We start from the raw sequence: 9237 nt of genomic DNA, 5'->3' as shown, positions 1-9237 counted from the left end.
TATGTATGAGGAAACTATGGGGGCCTCCTCATGATCATTAGTGGAAACATCACATGGAGAATATTGACAACATCCAAAACAAAGAATATTCGGAACAATGTGATCATGGCATGGCATAGTAGATGAATTGCACAAATCATGTAAGGGAAGCATGGTAATATCATCACATGAAAAACAAAAGCCAATGACCATCATCTCGTCATCTATGCCATAAGTGCAAATGGGATTTATTTAAATGGGGCATGCATAGCTACTATGTTGAGATTGAAATGATGCAATATGGGATATCTCACTCATAGCATATGACAAGTTCAATGGATTGTCAAACATGATGTGACCGATAGAATTTTCACATGATATCTTATGGATCATAGCATCACAACTAGGCAAATCAACATGCTCATCATCATATTCATCATAAATAGGTAAGTCATGACATGAAGAAGTCGCACTAGCATGAAGCATGGGAATAGGTGGATCAACATCATGGAAGCAATCATTGGTGAGATAGTCCACTAGTGGGACAAGAGAAGCACCATCACTTATATTACCTTTAGAGCAATGCTCATGTGTTGTAGGTGAGGTGTCGAAGACCAAGTCATGGTCATCTTCATCTTGATGGAACCATGTGGGGGGTGAATCTTCTTCCACTATGGCCATCGTCGTCTCCATTCGAGGTATGGACTCGTCGAGGATGGGCGTGTCGTCATGTAGGAGACCTAGCACCAAAGAACAAAACACACTCGGAGTAGAGGTTAAGTCGTTAGAAATCATAGTGGCCTCACATGTCGTCTCAACTACCTCACTCACTAGGTGTTGTGGCTCACTCACTCCCTCTTGGATGCTCCCACTCATATGGTTGGTGGAGTCACTCAAATGGCTCTCAACCTCACATAGAATGTGTGGCATGCTCTCAAGTGTGGGGCTAGTGGTGGTCACACTCATTCTCTCATAGGAAATGCACTCAATGTCATATATGGTGGAGTCACTCATCTCACTCATGGGGTGGTGGCTCTCCTCACATGGCAATTGGGTCATCTCATGATATGTGGGTGTCAGAGAGATGTAGGTGCAAACGTCTCCATGCTCAATCATGTCGTAGTCGTAGCCGTGGATGAAGGCCGAAGATGGCACACCATCACTCTCCTCTAAGACCAAAGATAAGGTCTCATGTGCGGTCTCGTACCTTGACTCGGAGTATGACTCCAATATGAGCGTCGTCTTCATGTTGTTGAAGATGTTCGTGCTCGTCGCCGTGGTCGAAGGAGATGGCCCTTTCTGGACCTTCTTGTCACCGTCTTGTTGTTGGAGGCCCATATGAGGTGGCACCTCGTAGCTCGTCTCCATGACCGAAGGGAATATCCCATGCTCGGCCATCTTCCTTGAGGGGCTTCCAAAGATGGAAGAGTCGTCCTCGCTCGTAGGTGGTCGCCTTGTAGTTGAAGATGTCGATGTAGGCGAACTCATGGGAAGTAGGCGAAGATGTTGTACATCCAAAGGCGAAGATGCCTTGATAGCACTTGGTAAAGATGCCGAAGTGGTTGTTGTAGCCGTAGCGCCGTCTTGGTTGTGGTCGTCTCACGGTCTTCTCTTATTTTCATGAAGGTTGGCCTTGCCGTGAAGTAGGGCTTGTTGGGACTTGTGCATTTGCGATTGGCGAGCATCTTCATGATGATGGTTTCGTTGTCGTGCTTGAGCTCGATGGCATTCGTCGTCGTGCACATGATGCTTGGAGGTGACTTGCCCTTCATGATGATGTGGATCACGAACGTGATGTTGGTCACCATGGAGATGTGGACGTGGACGACTTGGGCTTGCATCATTTTTTGCGCTCCAAAGACTTGTGACTTGAATGTCATCGCCTTGAGGATGATGAAGGGGAAGAACGGTTGATCAACAAGGTCTGAATTCCTCCATCCTTGCATCTTGCCCCTCCTTTTGTGCGGAAAGCTTGTTGTCAATGTAGTCCCTTTTCCTTGCTTCGGAGTGACAAATGCCGATGGAGAGGTTCTTAATGCGCTCTCGCAATCTTGATTGTGCACCTTGCATTTGTTGTTGTAGATCAAATATTGACACTTTGGTGATGTAGTTGTTCACGTCGTTGTTGTGGAAGACCGGAGATGAAATGCCTTGCCTATCCATCACAAGACTCGAGCAAATATGAGTTGAAGAAAGAGAAGAACTTATACCAAATGTACCTTGACCAATGTTGAAGATGGATCAATGATCACTCAATGATATAACAAGGAAATAGCACAATTGGTATCAATTCTTGTCGGTTTCTCCCACCTACACAAATAAGGCTTATGGTGGAGCTCGGTGAGGATAGTGGCACAAAAAATTTAATGCAAAATGTTAGCAAGAGTCAATAATGTTGAAAGAGATTCACAAATTTGCAAGTGAAACAAGTAGACCAATAGCAATGAATGGCACACGGAAACGCACACACAGATAGATAAATGGGGTCATGCAACCAAGGATGAGCACAAAATGTGGAATCCACGAAAACGCTCGTGTTGCACAACTCAAGAGAGACGCTAGCACGATTTCTCAATAAGCGGATACGACACTTGTGCACAACTTATAAGATGTAAAATGTATCAACTTTCTATCCCAAGTATGCTATATATGTATGGTTCCCGGTGTTATGATCCAAGATGATCGGATTTGACAATCTTATATGCAATGTGGTATGATGCTATGGCACTTGCTTACAAGCTTCTTTGCTCTTTCTCTTTTGCTTAAAAGCTTATTCTTTTTTTGTATGGCCACTTTTGATAGAGGCAAAGGTGTCCCGATGTTTCGATGAGATGGTGGCTATCGTTTTCTGTGGGAGTCGACCTTGACGATCCGACTACGAACGTGCGAGACGTCGCGCCTTAGAAATCGCTAAACCAACTTCCGAGGGGTTATTGACCACGCCGGAGCACGATCAACCTGACCACGAGGGCCTGTTTCCTGCGAGCAAACGAAGAACAAGCAAGAAACTGAGATTGCAATCTGGATATTGCGAATATAAGATGAAAGCTTTATTGATCAAGGTGGGGTTCTGTGACGTCTTGGTCTGGTCGTTGGACACAAACGAAGTACGCGAAGTTGCAGCTATGGCGAACTTTTAATCTAACCAAAACCCAAAGTCTAAACGACGCCCTAAGGGCTGTATATATGGAGGAAGAGAGGGGAATTTCGTGGCCCTTGAGGGTGGGGTCCGAAACCAACCCTAACTCTTGTTTCCCCCACACATACGGACTCTAAAAATAGCCTATACTTAAGTATTTCGAAATTACATGGGCCTGGCCCATTAATAAGGTGACGCAGCACCTAGAATAGCCTATGGACGAATATTATGAAGTGGCATCTTGTATATTTCGTCCATGGCTTCATGCACTCCTTATGGCGGCTTCAAAGTCCTGAAATCATCACTTGTAACTCCGTTCTTGATCCCCTTGCGCATGCCATCAACTTCATGCGTGTTCTTGCTCCAATGTTCATCCTTCTCCAAGCTAGGCCCTTCATTTGAAAGCAAAACAAATGTATCCAATTTAGGCAGCATCATAATCTCATGAACATTAGAATCATTACCAAGAAACGAAAGTACCTGGTAATTTAATTGGCGTGCGCGAGCTCTAGTAATTGGTCCAGTATATGTAACAGTAGGGGCTGTGGGTGTAACAATGGTATTGATGTCCTCATCATCCTCCCCTTCTTGAAATGAAGTCGTCCTCGACGGAAGCTCATCTTCCTCACCCAAATAAGGCTTCAAATCTGCAATATTAAAAGTGGGACTAACCCCAAAATCTGCAGGTAGCTCAAGTTTATATGCATTATCATTTATTTTCTCTAAAACCTTAAAAGGACCATCAGCACGTGGCATTAGCTTTGATTTGCGCAGATTAGGAAATCTATCTTTACGTAAATGTAACCAAACAAGATCTCCAGGTGCAAACACAACATGTTTTCTACCCTTATCTCCAGCAAGTTTATATTTAGCATTCATACGCTCAATGTTTTCCTTAGTTAACTCATGCATTTTCAAAATCAATTCAGAACATTCTTTAGCATCAAAATTAACCTTCTCCGAAGATGGAAGAGGCAACAAATCAATAGGTGCACGAGGTAGGAAACCATACACAATTTCAAAAGGGCACATCTTAGTAGTAGAATGCAATGAACGATTATAAGCAAATTCAATATGAGGCAAGCATTCTTCCCACATTTTCTTGTTATTCTTCAAAACAGCCCTAAGCATAGTAGACAATGTTCTATTGACTACTTCAGTTTGTCCATCAGTCTGGGGGTGACAAGTAGTACTAAAAAGCAGCTTAGTCCCCAACTTAGCCCATAAACATCTCCAAAAGTGGCTAAGAAATTTAGTATCACGATCTGAAACAATAGTATTTGGCACACCATGTAAGCGAATAATTTCACGAAAGAACAAATCAGCAACATTAACAGCATCATCGCTTTTATGACATGGTATAAAGTGTGCCATTTTCGAGAACCTATCCACGACAACAAATATGCTATCCCTCCCCTTCTTTGTTCTAGGTAAACCTAAAACAAAGTCCATAGATATATCCTCCCAAGGAACACTAGGTACAGGCAAAGGCATATATAAACCATGAGGATTGAGTCGTGACTTAGCTCTTTGACATGTAGTGCAGCGAGCAACAAAACGCTCAACATCCCGTCTCATCTTTGGCCAAAAGAAATGTGTAGCAAGTATATCCTCCGTCTTCTTGACGCCAAAGTGTCCCATTAATCCTCCTCCATGCGCCTCCTGCAACAACAAAAGACGAATGGAGCTAGCTGGAATGCATAGCTTGTTAGCACGAAACACAAATCCATTGTTAAGAACGAACTTGTTCCAAGTTCTCCCTTCCTTACAATTCTGCAATACATCTGTAAATTCAGCATCATTAACATATTGATCCTTGATGGTCTCCAAACCAAATATTTTAAAGTCAAGTTGTGAAAGCATAGTATAACGACGAGACAAGGCATCAGCAATAACATTTTCTTTACCCTTCTTGTGTTTAATCACATAAGGGAAAGTCTCAATGAATTCAACCCATTTAGCATGTCGACGGTTCAGTTTTGCTTGACTTTTAATGTGTTTCAAAGATTCATGATCAGAATGTATAACAAATTCCTTGGGCCATAAATAATGTTGCCATGTTTCTAAGGTCCGAACAAGAGCATATAATTCTTTATCATAAGTAGAATAGTTCAGACTAGGCCCACTCAATTTTTCAGAAAAGTATGCAACAGGTTTTCCATCTTGTAATAACACACCTCCTAATCCAATTCCACTAGCATCACATTCAAGCTCAAAAGTCTTATTGAAATTAGGAAGTTGGAGTAAAGGAGCATGTGTCAACTTATCTTTCAATACCGTGAAGGCTTCTTCCTGTGCGGTACCCCAAACAAAAGGTACATCCTTCTTTGTAAGCTCGTTGAGAGGTGCAGCAATGGTGCTGAAATCTCTCACAAAACGCCTATAGAAACCAGCGAGGCCAAGGAAACTCCTCACTTGTGTGACTGTTTTGGGCTGCGGCCAACTCTCAATAGCTTCAATCTTGGCTTTATCAACTTCAATTCCCTGTGGAGTAACAACATAGCCAAGAAAAGATACTCGGTCGGTGCAAAAGGTGCACTTTCCAAGGTTACCAAACAAACGTGCATCACGTAGAGCAATAAAAACAGCACGTAAATGTTCCAAATGTTCCTCCAAAGATTTGCTATAAATCAATATGTCATCAAAGTAAACTACCACAAATCGTCCAATGAAAGCACGTAAAACTTCGTTCATTAACCTCATGAAAGTACTAGGTGCATTAGTTAACCCAAAAGGCATGACTAACCACTCATATAATCCAAACTTAGTTTTAAATGCTGTTTTCCATTCATCTCCCAATTTCATACGAATTTGATGGTAACCACTACGCAAATCAACTTTGGAGAATATTGTAGAGCCACTCAATTCATCAAGCATATCATCTAGCCTAGGAATAGGATGACGATAACGAATAGTAATATTATTAATGCCTCTACAATCAACGCACATACGCGACGTACCATCCTTTTTCGGCACTAAAATGATAGGAACAGCACAAGGACTAAGGGATTCGCGTATATAACCTTTGTCGAGCAGTTCTTGTACTTGACGCATAATCTCCTTCGTCTCCTCTGGATTGGTACGGTATGGTGCCCGGTTGGGTAATGATGCACCGGGAATTAAGTCAATTTGATGCTCAATCCCGCGAATAGGTGGTAATCCCGGTGGCACGTCTTGTGGAAAGACGTCGGCGAACTCCTGCAAAATGTTAGTGACAGCAGGAGGCAAAGAGGAAGGCACGTCCTCGAATGAAAATAATGCCTCTTTGCACACAAAAGCATAGCAAACAGATTTGCTAAAATCTAGATCATCAATATCAGATTTGGTGGCAAGTAAACATGCACTTTTCAATTTAATTTCAGAAGCAACACTAGATTGTTTATTATTATTAGGCTGCATTTGTTGCTCAAATTCTTTCGCCACAATCTGATTTTCACTCTTAGTTTTCTCCTGTTTTGCTTTATTAGCTCTATTAATATCATCTTTCAAAATGGAATCAGGAGTCATAGGAAGCAAAGTAATATTTTTATCCTTATGAACAAGAGTATACTGATTGTTTCTACCATGGTGAATAGAATTTTTATCAAATTGCCATGGTCTACCAAGTAATAAGGAACATGCTTGCATCGGTACCACATCACAATCAACATAATCAGCATATGTAGAGATACTAAAATGCACACGAACAGTACGTGTTACCTTAACCTTGCCGCTGTTGTTGAACCATTGGATGTAGTAAGGATGTGGATGTGGTCTTGTGGTGAGAGATAGCTTCTCCACCATCTCGATGCTAGCCAAGTTGTTGCAACTCCCTCCATCTATGATCACGCGAACAGAACGTTCCTTCACAACTCCCTTTGTATGGAACAAATTATGCCTCTGATTTTGCTCAGCTTGTGTAACCTGCACACTCAAAACACGTTGAGCAACTAAACATTCATACCTGTCAGCATATTCAGGAGCCATGTATTGCGTCTCATGATCAGAATCGTCTCCACCGTGTTCGTCACGTGTAATAAGAGCCAAAGTCTCCTCATCATAGTCACTAGCGGACTCATACCCACCATCCTCAGTAACAATCATCACACGCTTAGATGGGCATTCTCTCGCATAATGACCTCCACCCTTGCAACGTCGACAAATAATATCATGTGTTTGCCCTGTTGATGCCATGGATGAAGAAGAGCTCTTTGCAGGCCCAGAAGGTGTGCTCTTGGCAGATAGTGGTGATTGTGCCTACTTTATTGTATCACGGTTGGAGGTGGCAGCCGACGGAGGCGCCGGTGAAGCAGAACGTGTGGAAGTAGATGATGCACGTGGTGTCCATGAAGAAGGTCGACCTGCAGAAAAGTTAGTCCGCGCCAATGCCTGTCGATCCTGCACTTCACGTTCAGCTTTACAAGCAAGATGGAATAAACGAGTGATATTAGTATACTCCTTATACTCTAGAATCGTCTGAATCTCTCTATTTAATCCACCCATAAAACGTGCAAGCATAGCTTCATTCTCCTCAACAATACCACATGTAATCATGCCAGTTTGTAATTCCTGATAATATTCTTCTACAGAATTTTTTCCCTGTCTTAAGCGCTGCAATTTGTGAAGTAATTCACGTTGATAATATGGTGGAACCCAACGAGTACGCATAGCAGTTTTCAAAGCAGCCCAAGTAGCAGGAATGGGATATAATCTACAATGCTCAGACCACCAAACACATGCAAAACTAGTGAATGCACAAACAGCAGCAGGAACACGTCTCTCCTCGGGATATTGTAAACATGTAAATCGTTGTTCAGTTTCTAACTCCCAAGTAAGATATATATCAGGAACATATCTACCCTCAGATGGTGGAATATTCAATTTTAGTTTAGGGAGATGGTCATGATCTCGTACCTGAGGGTGAGCCCTACCATTGCCATTATTTGCATGTGGACGACCTGATGGTTGCTGTGCTGGTGGTGGCACGTAGTTCTGATTTTGATCAACCTCATCCTCGTAATCGCCAGCAAAATCATCCTCCTCCGCATCAGCAGCAGGAGCCACAGAAGTAGCAACAGCAGCACCAACAGTTTGGCCAGGTGCAAGAGGGATACGGCTCGCTCGGCGGAGGGCTGTTTCACGATGTGTAGGTAGTCGTCGTTGTTGTTGTTGTAGAGGTATGTTAGGTGCAGCCGGTGGTGGTGGTGGAAGACGCGCGAGCAATTCATTAAACCTGTCATCGAGCTTTGTTTCGAACGTCTTCTCCATGTCATCTATCTTCTCCATGGCCTCTTCAAATCTGTTTAGCACATCCTGCACCCGTCCATTCATCATTTGCTGAAATTTATCATGCAACTCCTGATTCGTCATGTTCTCCCAGTCAGTCTCGTCGGCTTGTGATCCTGCCATGGTTAGCAACAATAGAAAACACACAAGAATATGATCCTATAGAATACTAACAAGAGGTGGTGGTGGCGGGTGTCACAAATCCGTCAAGCAAATCTCAAATTTTTACCAGTTCTTACCCAACAGCAGGCGGTGATCGGCAACCGTTGTAGTCAAAACTCTCAAAAGCTTGGATAGAGCGATTGCCAGGGAGAGTCAAACGCACGACGTAGAGGTATGTGGAGCTGGGAAGGCTTATAGTATGGTAGCAAAAAGGGTCAGCAATAATCAATTCAGAGATGCAAAGTTGAATAAACGCTCAACGACGGTACTGTGCTGGTCCTAGGCTAGACCGTGCTAGAGACGCGAGCCTAGAACACTAACAAAATCACGGCGCTGCACGTAAATAAGGGAAAAGCACACTCTGGAACTTTTTTTTTTTCGCTTTTTTTTTGCGCTCCTCTTTTTTTTTTTGCGAAAAATTACTATAATGGCGAGTGTCTCAAAACTCTTCCCTCGTCAAACTGATAGGATGGGCACGAAATTTTTTTTTTTCACTTTTTTTTTTCGGAAATCAGGGCAGCGACGACGAAAAAGTGCGACAAAAAATCACTATGATGGCACGTGGCTCAAAAGACTCAGAAAAGCCTAAAAATAGGATAGGGAAAAAATATTTTTGCCCGTGAAAATTTTGGCCTAAAAACTGCCCGGGGGTCTCCAGACTTTTTTTTTTCCGAGACCTACGCAGGCAAGGA

The sequence above is a fragment of the Triticum urartu genome, chromosome 2A (assembly GCF_056163025.1).
Source record: "Triticum urartu cultivar PI428250 chromosome 2A, HENAU_Tu73, whole genome shotgun sequence".
NCBI classification, from domain to species: Eukaryota; Viridiplantae; Streptophyta; class Magnoliopsida; order Poales; family Poaceae; genus Triticum; species Triticum urartu.
This window is presented reverse-complemented; position numbering follows the sequence as displayed.